At 39.8% G+C, this 20,617-nt stretch overlaps 1 protein-coding gene across 6 annotated transcripts in view; it reads left to right on the plus strand.

Annotated features, from left to right (window-relative positions):
- mical3a (microtubule associated monooxygenase, calponin and LIM domain containing 3a) overlaps positions 1 to 20,617 on the plus strand; it is a 79,470-nt gene that overhangs the window by 12,763 nt on the left and 46,090 nt on the right. For all 6 annotated transcript variants that reach the window (XM_082542560.1, XM_082542555.1, XM_082542556.1 and 3 more), the window contains exon 2: positions 1,519 to 1,858. The gene's annotated coding sequence lies outside the window, so the exon portion shown is untranslated. The remainder of the gene's footprint in view (positions 1 to 1,518; positions 1,859 to 20,617) is intronic.

Raw genomic sequence — 20,617 nt, forward strand, 5'->3', positions numbered from 1 at the left:
GCACTAAGCAAGTCCTGCATTTTTATTCTGTTGAAAAACAGTGTTTGTTTTTTTTAAATGAAAGTGAATGACACCTTTACGTGGGCAGTGCCTGCTGGGTGTGGAGAAACAGATGGCTTTGGAGACAGTGGTGCATGTTTTATTAGTAAAGCTCACTGCCCAGTTATGGCATTACAGGAAAAATGGGTGCATTATGCATATCCCTGGTGTCACTGGAGCTTGATGTTTAAGCTACATGTCTGATTGATTCAGACAGTGTGAGTGGGAGTGGGATATTCACAGTGAAAATATGCATTCAAATCTATTCGTATGTTTTAAGAATAAATATAATTTGTCATTTTCCATAGCATAGAAGACAATGGATAATTATTTTTACTAAAAAAAAGTAAAGAAATGTCTTGAGACACAGGTCAGTGGCAGGAGTGAATCTGTTTTTGCTTACAGGGAAATCAGTGGGCGTGCACACACATACACAACACGACTCTCCACAGTTGCACTGCAAAACAAGATGTTCACAATGAAGCAATCCAGACGACCACCAACTCTGAAAACTTTGTCAAATCGGGATTTTTTAGTTGCTGAGTGCAAAAAGGCAACACATGACATCAGCTCAGCTCAGAGAAACAAACACGATTCAAGAACATTTCTCATCTCTGGCTGAACTGGACCAATCCCAAACTGTTACACAACAGTCTGGACAACAGGCTCGGACTGTGATTACTCATGTCATCGTTGGGAAATTAATAGAGACCTACTTTCTGCTCATAAGGGATAGAAAACATAAAAGTGTTTATCCTGATATCTGATATCTACTGCTTAAATGAAGCCAGAAAGCTCTTTCTTTTTTCACTCAGCCGCTGAGTCCTCCTGTAATTCCCGTGTCCTCGTCACCACTACCTTTCAAGACTCTAAAACAGAAAATCTGTGACAAAAGCAAGAATAATTATGCAATTATGGCTGCACATTCTTGTGGTGTTCTGCTAGCTCTTCTGTGTTTTTAATCACAGTTTGGCAGCAGTTAAACGTGACCTTTTATTTCAGGAAATATCTGAAAGTTCTTATCAGCAGCAAACCATTAAGATATACAATGCACTGTAAGTCTCAATGGTTTGTGTTTATAGCTGTATGAATATGGCTATCTAAGAGTGAATAGCAGCAGTCCTGCATCTGTCTGGTTTCTGCAGTCCTATAAATACTGTAGGCCCAGTAGGAGGAGGAACAGCGGTAGGTCCAGCAGGTCAAGTTGCCACATATGAGCAATCCCATATGTTTTGTAACACTCTGCATCCTGCCAGTTGGGAGAGATTTTAGTGGCAGCAGAAAGCAGTACAGTTGGAGATGACAGCAAAAACAGGTGGGAGCCAAGCCAGCTCCATCTCACTTCTTACATCAGCATGTCAGAATCCCTTTAAGTAAGTCACCAGTCGGTCAAGGAGATTCTTCCTGACTGTGGAAGTGCTCCACTTCAGATCAACCCCACCTTAAAAAGACGCCCATTGTGTCTGTCTGTGCTTGCAGGCGGCCTGGCTGAGGATTCCTCCAATCTGTGAACCGATGGGCATGTGACATCACCCCCTCCGCCCCATCTCTCCCTCCTTACATCAGTGCATCTGGCCAATCAGTGCTCAAGGAGATCCGGTCACATGAGAATCCCCCCCAGTCTTGGTTACCATGACAACGAGCACTGGTCCAGGCAGCATCTTGCTGTGGTGAGAAAAGAGGAGGTGGAGGGGGAAAGAAGGCAGGAGGAGAGGCAGAAAGAGAAGAGGAAAGGGAGGAAGGAAGATAGAAAGACAACAATTCCATTCTGAGGAATAGCTTTTGGATCTTCAGCTTGTTCCTGTCTTCATTCAGTACAGTGAGTACTTCACCTTTATTACCCACGTTCACCTGCTGCACTGCAAGCAAATGAAAGGAGATCTGATGCAGTCCTTTGTCATCAGAATTGGATAATGTGACATGGCAGATGCCTTTGATGATTTCAGGGATGGCATCAGTAATCCCTTTGTGATGTGGAGAATGCATGCAGCCTGCCTCACCTTAGGTAGACAACCCTTTGTCTGTATGTTTACTCAAAGGCTGATGACAGACCTTAACAGCAAACAGAGCCATGGTGGGAACCAGGGTGCTCAGCGCAATTAGAGGCAATTTCATAACATGGTGAAACTCCTTCTGATGTATTATGCAGCGAGTCATTCAGCCTCCAACCGCTAATCTTCGTCCTGTCTTTCTTTTTTTTTTCCATTTCTACTCCTCCAAGTCTGTCTTCCTTTTTCTATCTTGCTCATTTCCACACAATTAGATCTGGCTGACACTCTGTGCCCCACCGGGGTTTTGTATAATTAGCAAATCCATGGAAATTTCAGCTGGGACAGTTTGCTCTGATTGCAGGACTTGTATGCTATGTAAAATGTCCTTGTGGTGATAGAAACAGAGAGGTTTTCTAGCTGCAAGTTAATTCATGGTCAAAATGTTGCTGTTTTGCATTACCTTACATTTGAACCTCATACATAATTGCAAAGCATGCAAGAGAGATGATGCAGAGTCACTAATAAAGTGCTAAAGATCTAATTCATGTCCTGCTATAGAAGGAAGCGTGATGTTTACAGGCTGTTGGATTTTTTTGCATTTTATTTGTGTGTGTGTGGCTTGTAAGAGTAACCTTAAAGATTGTTTGGAAAGGGACTTCTAATTTTTTTTGTTATTCCCATTATGTTTTGACAGAACAGTTATACAACAACATTGTGCCTGCAAACTCATTACATGTGACTTAACCGTGATAATCTGGTTAGTATATGGCATTATACGATTCTGACTTCTGCCTGTTTATCTCTCCTTGTATATTTGTACTTGATATCCCTGTATCTTATCTTCTCCCTGCGTAGGTGGGACCAATATTTTTCAGTATTTTTTTAGTATATGCACCATATCATTTATTAAATTGTGCTTATAAAGCTATTTTAAACAAAATAAATCAAACTAATACTGAACTACCAACTTGGCCAAAGTTGTAGTTTATATTATACGTGCCTTGCGTCTCAGCCGCACTATCTGTCCTGTGACATGAGCTGATGGGAAGGTGTTTGCTTGCTAGCTGCGGTAATGTGCCCAGAGCTGATAGCAGCTGAAGGGTTTCTCCTTTCAACATGGCCTAAGAATGTAGCACCTTACAGAGAATATAGATAATCTTCTTCTGATCCAAGTGGATGAACTATATCTCAAGCTGCCTCATCTTTGAGACTGGACTGTTTTTGCTTGCCTGTGATCCAGTTAATGAACCAGTAATGGCTTTGAATGATTGGTTAATAAAAACCTTTCTTTTGACAAGGTTCAGTTGCAGTCTGGATTGCAGAACCATTTTTTTGTAGTCTGGGGAGAAGTCCATGTTGTGACTGAAACAAAAGCAGTGTATCAGTAATGCACATTTCTGTCTGCGGGAAGCAGCCAAACACTCACTAAACTGTTTCTTGCCATTTGAAAGTGATTGTTTAAAACTTGTAATTTTCCCAAATTGTAATCTTATGGTTTTCCACTGAGGCAAACTTCAGCCCATTTGAAACCACTGCACAATCTGGGTCTATACTTTGTTAGAAAACAAACAAATGAGCTTTGGAATTTCCTTTGGAATCATATTTTCAAGATTTCCTACAGTGGAAAAGAAGGAGACTTGCAGATAGACACAGCAGATACACACGTTTCAGGAATGTTAACCATTATTTTATGTCATGTGCCTCATCACTCCAGACTACCTAGAGCCTACTTCTTTTACTGTCCATATAAAACTCCCGGGTGCCAGAGTGCACATCTGAATCACGCCTCTATATTCTGGTAACACACCTGTGCGGATCATGCCCAGTAAACAATTTTACAGTAACCCATTTTTGTGCAGGCTAATTATTACTAGCAATAATTTATCAATTTTTACCCTACAGGTTAAGTCAATATTTATATACACAATCGCACACAAGGCAAACGGGAAATATTTTACAGTAACTGAAAGATAACAAAATAAATACAAATAAAGTTTGACTGTTCGGATATCACGTTAAATGAAACCCCGCCGGTATCCCCGGTTGTCTAAACCAGTTTTAATGTTTCGGCCAAGTTTTCGACCGCATGTGAACGCAACACTGCTGCTGCGTCACGTTGGAAGAGACCAATTGGATTAAACTGAGTTAAAACACGCTGGCTCACCTCAAGAAAGAGCGGGGGGTGCTCACCTTGTACTGTTAGAGAGATTGAAGTACAAGCTAGCACAGCGTCGTCTCTTTGCCGTATGCAGTCTATTACTGCTTTGTACTCTTATTTCAACATGTAATACAGGAACATTATTTGTTCGCTCAAATTTCAGGAACATACTGTTATTTAGAGAGCTGCACGTCCCCCCCTCCTTGTCGGCGTTATGGTTTCGACGGATCCCTCTCAGTCAGTTTCAAGTTGCGCCTTCTCGTCTGCCGTGTGGCTCTGTGCTCTATATCCCTACCGAGCGGAAAAAAATAGACATTCCCGTTTTGGCTTCACTGTGAAATTTGGATTTACACAGGAAAATGGATTTAATAGAATTATTGACGATTGGATTATAATCACGTGGCATTCAGAGGTAAGAAGACACGCTTCTCTCAGTCGTTTGACAAACAGTGGGTTTTTTTAACGTTACCGTGGGATCCGCGGGCTGCACCTTCGCACGTTTGGGAATGTCACGCTCTGTTGGTTTTAATAGAGCAGCTAACGATTTAACTGCATTGGCCTGTTATAAATCTCAATTTTCTTTGTGCAAAGAACATGCACATTACTGGTGCATCACAGAGGAAAACCTCGGTTCTAATGGGACAGCCTATGGAATGTAGTGGTGCTATTAGTCACTTCCACACAAATATATCCATCAGTACAGAATGCAGTCCAAGCGCGACAGTTTACCTGATGAGTCGGCAAAGAAACTCAATAATATTTGTACATCACTGAGTCAGAGGTGACATTTGAGAAATGTCGTTTTAGGAGCTTGTTTCGGGTAACAACACAGCCGCAACACACCTGGAAAGAAGTCATGTTAGGTAAACGTTAATGCACACACTTTGTATTCGCAAAAGATGTTGTTACAGGAGGCTGGTATGGAGCTGGCTGCTGCTTGCTCTTGTGTAAATCTCATGCAGTCCTATACATACCGTAAGTTTAGATATTTTGCAAGTGCTTTTGTTGTCTCTCAGTACCTGTTTTGTGGCCAAGTGTAAAGGCTTTGACGTTAAATCAAAGTCTCCTCCTAGACTTCAGTGATGAATGCTTCCACATGTCATTTTTGTTTTTGTTGATTAACTGTATGCTGACATTAACATTAATATCATATTACTCCAGCTGGCTCAGCTGGGCCCATACAGCAGCAGCAGCCACTCTGTGGTTAAATGGAGCAGAAGGGTCCTGACCTGACAGGCCAAAGTCTCTTATCCTGTCTCATCTGAGTGATTGGATTTGTTCTATTGATTAGTTATACTGAACCTTTGTTTCTCGCATTTCAAGAGCTTCCTTCCTACACTGTATCTTTAAAGACTTTGTACATCTACTCTGAAGCCACAGGGTGCAGTTGGGTAGGTGGGTGTTAACTGGGCTGTGCTGTATCTGTTCGCACCTTTGTGTTATCATAACTAGCAGTTTCCCTCCTAGATCAGGATGTGGAGCAGAGTAGGAAAGGATGTTTGCTTGGTGGCTGACTGCAGTTTGGCTTTCTGAAGAGAAGCCTGACACAATCGTTCAAGTATAGTCAAGCATGCAGCGTCCTCTGCAAAACTAAGCTGTGCTACAGTGGCAAACTTTAAGTTTATATTTCTGTGTTATAAACACAACCCACAAAGCATCCAAAATACATCAAAACACAGCAGCATGAATTTGATAAGGCAAGCTTTTTAATGTTCATGTTCGTGAGGGAGGGGAAGATAAAGCTGACTCACTTTGCCCCCTTACTGACCGTCGCTCAGAGAGTTAAGGAAACTAGCTCTGACTCTGACCCCCTGTGAACCTGCAGTATATTGTGGAAATGGGAAAAGTGCTGGATGAAAGGACGGACGGTAGGAAGGAAGGAAGTCCTGTGAAGGCAACTCGTGCTGTGTCATGAGCAGCTGGATGTATCCCAGCTATCTGGTTCATTTGCCCAATGGCTTGCTGATGTGGCTGACTCATCTGAGACTTGGTGCCCCCCCCTCCATCCCACCACAATATTAAACTACTATGCGTGTTATAGCAAGTCTAGCCTGCTGTAAGTCCTTAAAAGGAGAGACAGCTGTAACTAGAAGGAATGTTGTGAACTGCTTAAGGTTCCATTTCTTTAGCAAACACTCATTGCAAGATAATGAGAGAATATCCAGTTACCATTTCAACTTTGTACTTAGGTGGATGAGATTGTGATGATGAGTATATTCCTGTGATGATGAGTATATTCCTGTGTTGACTGCTGAGTCACACGGGTGTAATAAAACCAAACAGCCTGGATGATGCCATATTGTTTCCACCCTTTAAGGTTTGGAGATCCCACAAAAAGTCTGAGATAGTTGCTTTATCTGCCACCGTTCTTTTTTCCCCCCCATAGTAAGAAAAATAAATGAGATTTGGTGGAATAATCACTAGTCAAAGCTGCATGACTTCCAGCATGGCTCCTGTCCATTTGCTTTTGTGATTTCCCACAGCTCTAGATTAAAGACTTACTTCTTGGCTGTTTCTTCCACCTTAGAGATCAGAAGTGGGTCAGTATGACAAATGCATTCCAGAGGCTACGCCAGTGATACATGTTGCCAGTCTGCTGCTCCTTGAACTCTATAAAGGCTACTATCTTACGTCAGCCAGTGCAGCAGAAACTCTGATCCTACACATCTTCATGTGACAAGCAAACAGGCTACTGAGACTCTCTGCGCCGTTGCTTTTTTGCTTAAGTGTGTGTATTTTCTCAGCTACCTCACAAAACCCATTTTTACGGCACACTGTTGTAGTTTCTCTTCTCTACTCGGGATACATCTCAGGGCGCGATCTCTAACAACACTGGAAGCATTATATGTTTTTAGTTGTTTCTGCTGCACGGAAACGCTGCCATAGATGGGATCGATGGGTAATGTTGGTTTAACTTAATCCTTATTTTTGTAATTGTTTTTGAAACCATTGTTGTGTAAGAGAAATATGAAAAAGCAGGGAGAAATAAGGGTAGTAGTGACATAGATACGAGGCTGATGTAGTTAACAAAACTAAAACCAGAACTGAAGCTAAGCCAAACTAAAAAAACGTTTTAGTTCATCGAAGTAGTACGGGTAAAAAAACCAAAAAGATTTTCTTTGCATACAAAACTAAAATATAGACGGTGAAATAACCGACCAATAAATCACCACTTTTTTCCCCCTCTTATCAAGAGCATTGATAAGTCTTAAAGTCAACACATTGCACAGATTTGTGACTGACATCCACACATTTAATATTCCACGTCTCTGTCCTCTAACCTAGTCTCCACACATTACATCAGCACTGCTTTCATAGCGAATTCATATTGAATCCTTTTCTGCCTGTCATGACAAAACATTGATTTTTATTGAATGTAATGTTAATTGTGTCTTGACAAGGTGTTAAAATCATCTTTCTTGCCAATATAGTTGAATCAGGTTTTCTCTTGTTGCTCCTTTGATGATTGAAACAACGTCTCAATCCGGTGTTTATTTCACATGATGTCACACACTTGCTGCCATGTGTGGTGTCACGTGAGGGATGACAAACCAGACTTCAACTTTAGAGTAGGCGTGTAGAATGATAGCGATAACATCAGCTTGTTACCCTTTTGAACTGTAATAATGATTGCTTTACCTCGTTAGGGCTCCTAATTTGCTATCATCTGTGCTCTCTGCTCAGATCTGTGTTTTATTCCATCATGTGTTCACAGATCAGTCCTCTAATATCCACTTGGCGGTTACACAAGATGTTAAACAGACCTGGGATCAGGAGTATAGAACAGGACTTGACGGCTGTTTAAAATGTGGACGTGAACTCTTGTCTCGAGGTTTAGGGTTCGGCTGGAGCTGTGAAGACGTTTGATCAGCTAACCTTAACACCAACACTTTGATCGGCTTCACTAAACTACACAAGACTTGTGAATCCCCTTTGTCTCCTTTTACTTTGGAATGAATTGTGACTCAGTTTCTTTTCCAGTTCGTCCACATCCCTCCACTGCTTTGTGTTCATTTGATCATTTCAAATATGATTTACAGTGAAGCAGTGAATTCCTCAGTTTTCATCTAGTGTCTAAATGCAATCTGTGCTGCACCTGCTAAGCATGATTTTCCTACCACCTTGTAGTAGGTGACAGGGATTAAAGTGTAATTTGGAAGGAATCTGTTTTCATGCTTGCTTCTATAAAGCAATCATGCCTCGTGGTGCTGCGTGGGTGTTCGGTTACCTTCCTACTGCAGCAGCTCTTCAGTACACTCTGGAAGGTTGGATTTCCTCTGGTCTGCTGCTCAACTCGCATTGCGAGGCTGGGAAGAAAGCCAACCTTGCATGTTCTGATTCAACTGTCTGCACACTGTGTAAAACAGCAAAAAAATACATGTACTGGTCTGAAAAGAGGATGAAAGCACAGCTCGCACACTGCATAACTCTACTTTTACCTATTTATTGCTTCTTGGTAGTTGTAACATTTCCAACACATCTGCTCATGATCAAACAGTAATGCACCATCTGATATTTCTGATGGCCATGTGTTTAATTTGGACTATTTTGAGGCATATGTACAGTTTGTTTTCTCCAATTAGAAAATATTCTTCTGGTGCTTTTATCCTGATCACAGCTAAAGTGACGCGTGTGACTCATTTTATTGGTTAACAGAAATATCCTTTATAAATCATTGCTTAGTTATGCAGTGAGTTATACAGTAACCTAAGAGGGCAAATGGGATAATTAGTTATCGACTGTGTGAAAGACAGGCTGTTTACTGGGTAAACCTCATTCTGCTAAAGATAGGTCTTAATACCTGGTTTTTGATGCTCCCTGTTGCTGCCACACTGCACGCAGCGATACTAACACGTTGAGGATGACCGACCCAAATGAAAGATTTCGGCAACTGTAGGTTTAGCTAGTCAGAGATTCTGCTTCCCTTATATCGACTCGACAGAGTCCTGCAATTTGTTTACCATCTGAACTACTCACAGCTGCGCCCACGTGCAGAGATTAGAGAAAGCAAACATGGATGTGATGGGATTATGGGCTGTGCTGGTTGTAGTTCACTGTTGCACGTTCCAATCAATGTACTTTGCTCTTTTTAGATGATGTTTGTCATCAAAAAAACCCAAAACAAAATAAAATATTGAAACGCGGCACTGGTGCCTGCCTGCTGGAAACAGTATCTCCTAGTTCTTCCATTGCTGAGTATTGAATGTTGTACTATCATAATATCAGAACCGCATGCCAGAGGACGGATCTCTTTTATTATAGCAGCTATTTCTTGTATCATAATCACACAGGTAAATAACATTATCAGTAGGGCTGTTCGATATAACGATATATATCGGATGACGATGTAAAAACATCTATCGTTTCATTTTACGCTATCGTTTGTTTCGTGGTGTCGCAAAATAAACTGTTTACGGTAATATTTTTTCATGGTTTTGATGGTCACTGTAGTGGCTGTATTAATTTCTTAAAGTTTTCTCTTTCTCTTATATTTAATATAACCACACTACGGACGGACAAGCGCCTGTTTTTAAGCGTTGTCGTTAGCAACAATGACAGTAAAACCATCGTGTGTCTGCTTGTTTATTTTCCACATAAACCTTTCACAATAAAGCTCAAGATCCTGTTGAGACTTTTCAAAATAAACTGAATCACGTAAAATAGTATACAGAGGATTTACGGATGAGAAGTAAAAAAGAGCCGTCCGGTGCTAAAAAATAAACCTTAGACTCAAACGTTAGAACAGGCTTTTCCCCGCAGCACGCCGTGTAATAAATACTCACAAAGAAAACAGCGGCCGTTACAACTTATGTTTAAAAAATGTATCGTTTCATGCATCGGCTAAAACACTCGACTCCAGCTACACGACGCCCAGCTGGAAACACTTCTGCCCGAGATTCACAGAATTTACAGAAAATGTTACATTTTTGTGATTTATATCGTTATCGGGGTGATAGATGTCTTATATCGGGATATGAGATTTGGGTCAGATCGCACAGCCCTAATTATCAGTGCCGGGAATATCAGTTAGTTTCTCGTTCTGTGTTTCCTTATTTCACCCTGTTTTTTACATTGGCTGTGGCATTCTTCATGTTTGAGGTGTAATTAATGTGGTTTAAGAGGTAAGAAGATTGGGAACAGAGTTATAGTTTAGTTTTCCTATGGCAAGAATCAAAAACCCAGTTTGGGTTAGCCTGTGTGCATTCAGTGTGGAACCAAATCATACGACCTCTAAGGTTTGTTTTCACATGACAGCCGAGCTGTTTTTTCTTCTGTCCATCGTTCTTCCTGGACATGCAGTGAGATGTTCGCTTTGACATCAGAAAACTCTGATGTTGGATGTTGGATGATCAGTGGACGTTTAAACTGAAGTCCTGTTGGCCGTCTGCATATCCCGACTCCGACCATAATACACGGAGACCAGCGTCTGCCTCAGACTACATTTCTTAGTCTGCTGTTAAGAAGGGTTTGGAGTATACAAGTAACCTGATATGTGCTTTTATTTCAGTATGTGCTCAGATGTAAAATGTATACAGATAACCAAATGTGAAAACCCATGCAGATTTTTATGAGTAGTGCTATTGATAACGCTGATGCAGTAAAAGCTTTGCTGAGTAATGGTTTTGCATTTTTCTACCGTCCATGGTTCATTGTATCTATGTTTGCATAGCATAAATACTATTCTACACTAGTCAAGACTTGTTATGAACAGCACATAAGTTGGGGAAGTGGCATTTCAGCTTGAATTTGAGAGGATTCCTAAATCAAACAGCTTTGGCCGGAGCTGCCAGGACACTCTAATTGACCATGTTTGACACCCATAAGCAAGCAAGAGCAGGCTGAGCCTGTGCCCAGACTCCCTTGAGGCAATTACTAATATGTAGGTTGTACAAAAGACCCATTGTCATCGGAAACTGCTCCCCTGAGTCATGTCAGCTATTCTGGGGTAAATTTCTTTATATTGTGCTTTTTAAAACATGCTATTTAAGATTTCTTTTCATGGTTGGAAAGGGTTGGATATAGTCCAACAGATTCTGAAACGCAATGAGGCTCAGATTCATTTAAAACCGGATTTGGGCATAATTGAGGATTGTCTTGGCAGCACAACTGAGCAGACTGGGACCAGTATAAATCCTGGAGTACTTGTTTCCAGGAACCACTTTATTCTCTCAGATTAAATTCTACAAGTACATCAAGTGGAGCTGGATGTGGCTTCTTAGCTATTCTATTTGAGTTTTAAAGTAATTGGGTGTAAATGAAGCCAATAAAAAGGGGCATTTCTAAGGTTTTGAAAATGTTTTCTTCATGATATAAAATGCCGTAGCTGCAATTCTATCCCTTTGCCTCATTTAGCGTTCACGGATCTATGAATATAGACATTAGTCTCCACCTTTCCCCATAGATACTTGCCTCCTGCGCTCGATCAAGCTCTCCCTCTTCATCCATGAGTCTGACTCTCAAGATGTATTTATTTATTTATTTATTTATTTAAAGTTTTTACTGACGACATGTGTGGAGTCAGATTTTATTTGACAAAATCACGATGAAAATAATTTAAAATCATGTCTTTGATGTTATTTCTGCAATGTTTGCAACTGAAAGAATTGCCCAGAGAGAAGCAACAAAATATTTCTTTTTCTTTTTTTTCTTTTTATTTGTTCTCTCACAAAGTCCAAGAACTCCATCGTGGTGCTGCAGATATCTGGCTGTGACAGTACAGATAGAAGTGTGCCTCCAGGACTGTTTGCTGTCCAACAGTGAAACAAACAAACAGTAATATCTTGTGATGAAACTAAGCTGAGATGTAATATATTTTAAAAAATTCACAACTGAATACATAAGCAATAAACAAATAGCTGGATAGTCATTTATTCAGTCTTAGTAAGCGATACTGCAAACTACACAGCTTGTTGGAGGAAGTTGGAGCTTCTCTTGTTGACGTTAATGGAAATTAGATGAGGGCATCAGATACAAAAAAAACCTAAGGGTTTGTATACTGGGAAAACATAATTTGAGGTCATAATAGGGCTGCTCAATTAATCGAATTTTAATCACGATTACGATCTGGGCTTTCCACGATCATTAAAAATGACTGAGCCGATTATTAGCACCTCCCTCAAGCTTTACTCTCGCGCTGCTCCGTGTAGCAAATCGAGCGCTCCTCTCTGCATTTCGAACACGTGTCACAACAATTAAGAGGACCCAAGGGAAGCTCGGAAAGCTAAGCAGAAGTTATTTGGAGAGGAGAGTGACTGTCGTTGGTTGAAAAGAGAGGTAAAAAAAAAAAAAACTTCAGTGGTGTGGAAACATTGTGGGTTCGCGGAGTCAGACGTGGATCAAGTAGACACAGTGTGTAAACTTTGCTATGGTGTAGTAGCTGCACCACAGAGCAACACTGCATAGTTCACTAAACTTAGATGTTTACATTTTTCATTTATTTCTTATATTGCAAACATTTGCACTGTTATCAGTATTTGCACGCTATTTTATATTATTTTTTAAAGTCATTATTCAATACATTGTTATTGTTAACCCTTTAAAGCCGGTCAGAGCAGCACGCTCCGTTTTGTGTAACTATTTTTAAATCCCTGTAGAACCTGAACCATGTAAGCTAGCGCAATAATTTTTTTTTGCATATGAAACTTACATCTTATGCCATCAGCTTGTCCTCAGTCACGGTTTCCTTCCACATAAAGCTTTGCAAAAAATTGCATAAAAAGCGCTTGCAGGAACAAAAACATAATATTCCAGAAACACGCTTTGCCGAGCCGATCAGCTGTTCGTCCAAAACCAGAAGTGACGCCATATTCGCGGAAAATGTAGTTTTTTACTTGTAGGCCTTAAAAGCCTATACTGGTGTTTTTATAAGTCATGTTTGACTATTCTGAATAGTTTCTGGGATGCTTAGAACTCGAATTGCACAGCTGGAAATAGTTTATTTTGATGCACATGCTGTTTTCTTTGCAAATTTGCATCATAGGATTGTTTTTTTTTGTTTTTCCTGCAGTATATAAAAATTGCTGTATCTCCAAAATAAAACTATGAAGACACTCAAAATAAATTTCCTGTTGTTGTAAACTATTTTTTGCAACTTTTTTGTATTTAAAGTTTTGAGGGACAAACCTCTTAAATTTCTCCAAGTAGAAATGTATGTTAAAAAAAAAAAAAAACGATTTTCAATTTTTTTGTAGCTTATTGCACTTTTTTGCAATTAATGTAGTTACTATGGACTTAATGCATACATATTATTAAAATATGGGCTATAACAGTTGTATTGATGTATAGCAACTTGAAATGCTCCCACAAATGGCACTACAACATGTAAAAAAATAATATAAGCTCTGGTGGACTTGGTTCTATGGTAGGTCTTAAAGGGTTAAATAAATATCGTCAAATAATCGAGATCTCAATTTCAGTGAAAATAATCGTGATTACCATTTTTGCCATAATCGAGCAGTCCTAGGTCATAATATAAAACATTAAGTTCATTCTGTAAATTTGGGCCCTTCTAAATGTCTGAAAGGATGATGATCCAGGATGAACTCAGTGGCTAACAAGCCGAGCCCCTCACTCGTCACATCTGCTTTCAAAATGCCGTGATGGCAGTAGTGAAAACGCTCATATCAAATCTTCGAAATGGGACTTCACCAACCGACAAGTGACATTACGGTGGCTACATCCATCTTTTGTGCTGTTTGATGCTCGGATAATGAATTGTTTGTTGTTAGCAGTGCTCGTGAAACGAAATCGGCAGCGTCTGCATCAGCTCAAACGAACTGCTCGGCTTCAGTTTCAGAGGGTTAGGGATGTGATCGAAAAGCCAAACGGTTTGGAGACGACTTCGGCCAGAGACAATTTGAATTTGATCCAATAACTATTTGTGTTCTCTGTGTGGTCTGAGTCTTTGTTCGCTATGTGAACAGACACAACTCTCCTAATTCCTGCTGGATGCACCTGTGCATGACTACAACCTTTAACTGAGTAAAGTAGTTTGCATAGACTCACAATGAGCATGTCTGCTCAATAACTAATATCAGAAGTGAGTAACACAGCCATTAATACACTCTGACTTAAATTTGTGCATTATCCTCTCAATATGGAGTCACAGTGTGTGGAGTGATGGGTCATTATTACTGTCATCTCAGGTAATTCTGTTTAAGCTAGTTTTAGACAAACATGTTCTGTACATTGGTATATTTACATTCCTTTTTCTAACATCTCTCATGATGTTTTTTCATACCGCCGTATGGAGTTTAGGTTAAGGTCCAAATTCCCATTTCCCTATGCCTCTGTGTTGGTGACAGCCACATGGCCAAAACTAGGAAATTTGGATTTGCAAGCACTGATGATAAGCATTCCCGCCAAACATTCAGTCTGTGTTACATATGAAAACAAGAAATCTACTACAAGAAAGCATCTTGAAAGTCCTTTTATTGTCATACACAGCTGTTCATAGATGACTTTGATAAGGAAACTGTAGTTGTAGGCATCATACTGTTGGGATTTCTTCCAGGAAAATTGTTAGTCCCTTGTGCTTAGACCTGGCAGGGAGTTATCTCAGGACCAGTGTCAGCACTGGTTACCCACATATCTGCCTGCTTACTCATAGAAACAAACAGCTATTTTTATCGTTGCAACCCTCGTATCAGTCTTATGTCATGTTTACATTATTCTAACTACAGCCTCTCTTAACTTCAGCTGTAATTGTTTTGTTATATTTCTGCTGCATTGGCCGATCGCTGGCAGGATTACTGGAAAGTAATGGATGGATGTGGATGAAATTTATCACTAGGGGTAAAAACGTAGAACGTATTCACTTTTAGGGTCAGTTTGGAAACAGGATTCTTTTGGAAGGATTGTTCACACCTTTGTGTTTCATGCAGATGGCTGTGACTATTTTCTTGTCTCCAGTTTTGGTACCGTGCACACAATGACCAACAAGTGATGTAGACGTCGGAGTTAATCGTTCCACTTTTGTCGTCAGTGTGATCTATTTACAAGTCGCAGGCAGCCCGTGAACAGACCACACCTGTTGTTGCCTTGCAGACTAATTAGTAGGGCTGGGCCATATTATACCGTTCACGGTAATACCGGTATAATGTTAGGCAACGATAGGAAAATGAAATATCGCGATAGAATGGGAGTAAAACGCGCATGCGCAGTGCCTTTGTTTTCATACGCACATGGCCGATTGTTGAGTGAAACAGATGAACCAGAATTGGTTTGTAAAAATGGTGCAACTTCCGTGATGTGGAACTGGTTTGGTGTTTGTCCGTCAGATACACAACAAAGCACATTTTTTTGCAGAACATGCAAGCGGCCGTTGTTATTGTCGTATTTGTCGGACTAAGATGCTCTTAAATCTGGGAGTAATCTGGGTCCTAAACCCCGTATACTTCAGGTCAAACAACACTGCAGCATCACTTAGAGTTAAAAACTGTCTAAATTCTTTCATCTTTAATAAAACGATCAGCATTGCTGCTTTACCAGGTGTAACTATAAAGTTTAACTTCCAGGCATCCATGAAAACTAAAGTTATTACATTTAACGGAGTTAGAAGTTAGCAGGAAGCTAGCGGAAGTTAGCTCGCTAGTTTCGCTAGTTACCTAAGCATGATATTGCATGTTCTGACTGAGAGATTTCTGAAAAAAATCAAACGTACAGCTCTGCTATCACTTCCAACATAAATGAAGACAGGAAACTAAACAGCAGCGACGTTTGTAGGGTTACTGAAGTTGGGCTAGCTGGTATATAATGATGTGCTACGTGATCGCTAGCGACACAGCTATGTTAGCATAACATAAACAGTGAAGCTGGAGGACGAACACTAACACTTTTCCACTTATAAAAGTTAACGTTAAGGTTCTTCATGGTTAGAGACAAATGCAATCGCATGGCAGGATGCTGTAAACGGACCAAACTTCAGTCAGGAGAACAACTGAGATAATCCATCCACAATACGAGGTTAGTCATTAATATACTGCAACAACATGGGAATAGAGCAGCTGCCAGAGAATTCAACATTAATGAATCAATGGTACAGAAGTGGAGGAAGCAAGAAGAATGAGTTTAATAAAGTTTGATTTATCTGACTGCTTTGTTTCGCTTAATGTGCCTTATAATCCCGTGCACCTTATGGTCCGAAAAATGCGTACTGCACACTGCAGTTTAATGTTGCAAAGCACCTCTTTTTAACTTCAGTGGATATTATACATGGTTATGCTCAGGATATGTCAGCCCATTTCTACTGGAAATGCCTTTTGGTTAAACTTTCAGCAAGGAATTTGCATTTGCACTGTTATATTTTTATAAAGCTTTAATGTACATAAAAACCAGCTTCTTGTTTAAGTGAAAATAAATGGAAGGTTGTCTTTTTGCGCTAGTAATGTTGTGGAGTTGTATTTTGTCTCGCATCAATTATATCGTCGGTTATATCGTTATCGCAAATTTTCAAATATATATCGTGATAAATATTTTTGGCCATATCGCCCTGCTCTACTAATTAGTATTATTATTATTATTATTATTATTATTATGGTCTAGCTATTTTCAAGAACTGTCGTGGGATGTTAAGGTAATCATTAACTTTCAAGAACAAAGCTAAAATGGAATGCGTCCCAAGGCAAACTGGATGAAATGAGCAAAGGCATAAATCAGTAAAATCCAGCTCTTATTACACTTTCTAGAACTGGTAAAGTTGGTCTTATTCCAGTCTTCCCAGTTATTTTATGCTGGTATAACTGGTAAGAAATTCTGCCTCAAAACCTCTGGGTTCATTCGCCTGACTGTGTTTGCATTTAGCAAACAGCCATAGCTCATCTGATTCTCCTTAGTAATCTGTTCGCACATATTCATAAAGGAAATAATCAAGGATCAAGCTCTTAAGTCTGTGGTTTTCCAAGTCTGTGGAATGTAAATGAAACAAGAAACAGAAAAATCCCAGATTGTTTCTACAGTGAAACCAAAGGAAGAGCAAAATGAACCAAAACAAAGAAAAATGATGGTTTGAAATGTTTGTTTGTTTTTGGAGCCATTATAGTGACAGTGTTTATAAAGAAATCATGCTGTCAAACATCCACAAACAGGACTACTGGCCTAATCTCTGTGTCTATTTTTAGATTAGTGGATGATGTAATGCAGCCAGGGCTGCATGTGTGTCAGTCTTGTGGGAATTCTGTGAACGTGTGAAATCCTGCAGCTCATCCAGATGTCAGGATAATTGCAGAAAGAGCTCATATTTCATGAGTTTCCTTTATTTTTGCTGCACACTTCAAATATTTAGTTTGGAAAAGCATAAAATGAGGCCCATTCCATATCCTTACTTTTCTTAATTACTGTATCCCATACATCCCATCTGTGTGGTTTCTTCCTGACCACTGGGAAACACACAGTGCTGCTGTGGAGTGTGCACATGGCTCTCTCTGTAGGAGGGTACTGTTATTCAAACTATAGGTCAGCTTTGTTGTCATTAAGCAGGGTCATGGTATAGCATGTCACAGGAATGTCTGTTTGAGCTGTGCTGTTTTAGACACACACACACGCGCGCACACACAGCAACACAATATGCACATATTTGTGTGTCTCCATACAGTTTATCATCATCATCCTTCCAAGATCATCTTTTTTGGAAGTATAATTTCAAAAAGTTTAATCTCAGCTCATTTCTTCTACTGCTTTTGTTCTTTGCTCGCTACGTCTTGTTTCCTCCGTCATTGTTTGACAGCAAAAGAAAAGACTGGTCAAGAATTTAGGACACAGCGTTCAGAGTTTTTGTTTTACTGATCTGATTAATTTGCTGATACAATCAGCGGTCTCCTGATAGAGTACCGATCTTAAACATTCTCACAACTTCCTCAATAGTCAGGCTCTGAATGCAGCTAATTTGGCTTAATAATTAATGTTTACCCCTGATATTTGGGCTTAGTACTACAACCCGGCTGATTCTGGATGGGTACTAGATTCTTCTTAGGAAGCCAAAAAATCCAGTATTGATATATCACCTAATCTTCTATATGTAAACAGTATGTTGAGTTATGTTGAAAGGGGAAAAGATTTGTTTTAGCTCCCTTCACCCTAATTTTTAGGCAGCTTTATTTTAACTGCTCCTGATCAACAGAATTTTTGTATGGTATGTCTGAAGGGTACAACATGGAAGTGAGATGGTAAAGTCCAAGCTCATATCTAAATGTAACTGTGTACTGACGTAGCGAGGCACTGTCAAAAATACGCAGAACAGTTGGTATAGTAGACCACTGGTGTCCGACTTAGCTGCTGCTGTGGAGAGGACGTCTGTCACATTATACCAAAAAAGTGTTAAAGATGTAGAAAAGTGTCTGCTGCATATTTGTGCTCCTTTTGTTGTTTTCTTGTATTTTTTGTGCCTCTTTAACTCTACAGTAGTATTTAGCTACTTACTGTGCTTACCATATAATTACGCAATTTCTAAATTATGCCAAATGTTTTATGAACAAAAAATAAAACAGAAAAAATGCATATTTGCCAATAACAATATATCAGGGCAATATCAATAAGTCTGTGTGATTTGATTCAACAATGAAATCTTATATTTGAGTTTTTACTTCCATACAGAGGAACTAATGTGTGCCAGTATTTTCATTCTTGTTACTAAATGTATGCTCTGGGGACTGACTGAGCACAGATGTGCGCACATTTCCAACCACAAACCTTTACACTTTGATGCGTGTGTGTGTGTTTTGAATAAAGTACACTACAAGTTAAGGCAAAGAAGAAATGGTGTGGCTGGCTGTTCTGGTGAAGGGCTCTTTCTGTTTGCGTCAGCACTGCTCCCTTATAGTCGTGTTCCTGACTGACTGAGGCAGAGCCAAAACTAAGGCCTGCTGTTTTCACTGCAGTGAGGAGTTGGCAGTGTGTGAAAAGGAGGCCAGCTGACCTCTGTACCTGCCTTCCTTTCATCACGTGTTGCCACTGGGACTGGGGCTACATTGGTTTCCACGAACTAGCTCAGCATCCTGGACAGTGGCGAACAAAGCTCGAGCTTTTAAATCTAAACGGGTCGTTGTAAATAATATTTTTGTAAGTAAGTTAGTAATATCCTCAAAACAGCAGAGTTTAACCTCAGAATAATTACTTTGAAAGGTATTCCAGCCTAAACAATGTTGCAGTGCAAGAACCACCAGAGCAGCTGTTGGCCAGATTATGTTCCGAGTGCACACAGCCACACCAGTTTGTTCACCCTCGCATCCATTCTTTATGCTTTCTTTAGCATACAGCCTGCCTGGAGCTTATGTACCTTATAAACATGAGATGTTATGTCCTGTCAGCTGTCCTCATTGTAAGAAAGTAAGCAAGAGTTATTCCTAGCACGTCAGAAGTGTAATTATTCGCTTCAATCTTTCTTATTTTCACTTTAAAGAGGCAAGAAAAGTTTCTGCATCGCTGCTCGGAGCAAATGCAAAACACTGCTTCTGCTTGGTTAAAAACAAATGAACCACCAACAAACCGAATCAACTGTGTGGTGGTTTTTAAGTCAATGTGCTTGATTTTTTTTATTTGAGCTTTTTATAATAGTCTTCCATCCTTCTAATCTACCTTGTATACTTTCAGCCATGTTGGTCAGAGCTGATGAAGACGTTACTGCCAAATCCACTTTGTTATGGACGGGGCCTTCCCCATTCATCACAGCAAAGCTACAGACATCAGTGAACATGAATGATCTCTAACCCCTGGAGGTTAAAACGGTTAAAAATAGCTTAATAAAGCTGTGCACAGTATATCCATGTAGCTATTCAGAGACCCTTATTAGAGCTAGATGATTTTCTTGACTGAGAAGGGTTGTTGTGTTATTTCACAGTGTATTTAGCAGTGAACCCACCATTTCCTGTGTCTGGAAGTGAGTCTGTGCCACGAGGACGCATCTATACACTTTCTCCCTGTGTGTTTCCTGTCTGGCTTTGTGTCGGTACCTTTCCTGTGTCCAGCTCCATGCTTAGAAATACAAAGGGTTGTTTAAGGTCATGATGCTGCAGAGGAATGACAGTAGCCAGAAGTCGTCATATATAAAATATAGTTGTGTTGTTAAATAGATTGTTAAGAAGCATTCGGTCATCAAATTCATCAAAATAAAATTCCAGGTGGAAGATTTGTGCAAAATTTAAAAAAAAATAAAAAATGGGATGAATGTGTCGTCTTTGGTCAAAAAGGCAGATGAAAATACTTGTTGTTGAGAAAATGATCACAGAAACTTAAGAAAGTTTAAAAAAGGTAATTTTGTATTTTGTACCTGGTGTTATACCTGAGGAATATCATGGGAATGTTTTTTGCCTGATTTGGACTGTTTTTAAAGAATATTAGATGGACGGTATGCATAAAATAAAATATCAGTCTCCTCCCTCCAAAATTGTTTCCACAGCTTCCTCTGCTGTTAGATGAGACATCCAAACACTTTAGA

Source organism: Aulonocara stuartgranti (genome assembly GCF_965226115.1).
Source record: "Aulonocara stuartgranti genome assembly, chromosome: 7".
NCBI classification, from domain to species: Eukaryota; Metazoa; Chordata; class Actinopteri; order Cichliformes; family Cichlidae; genus Aulonocara; species Aulonocara stuartgranti.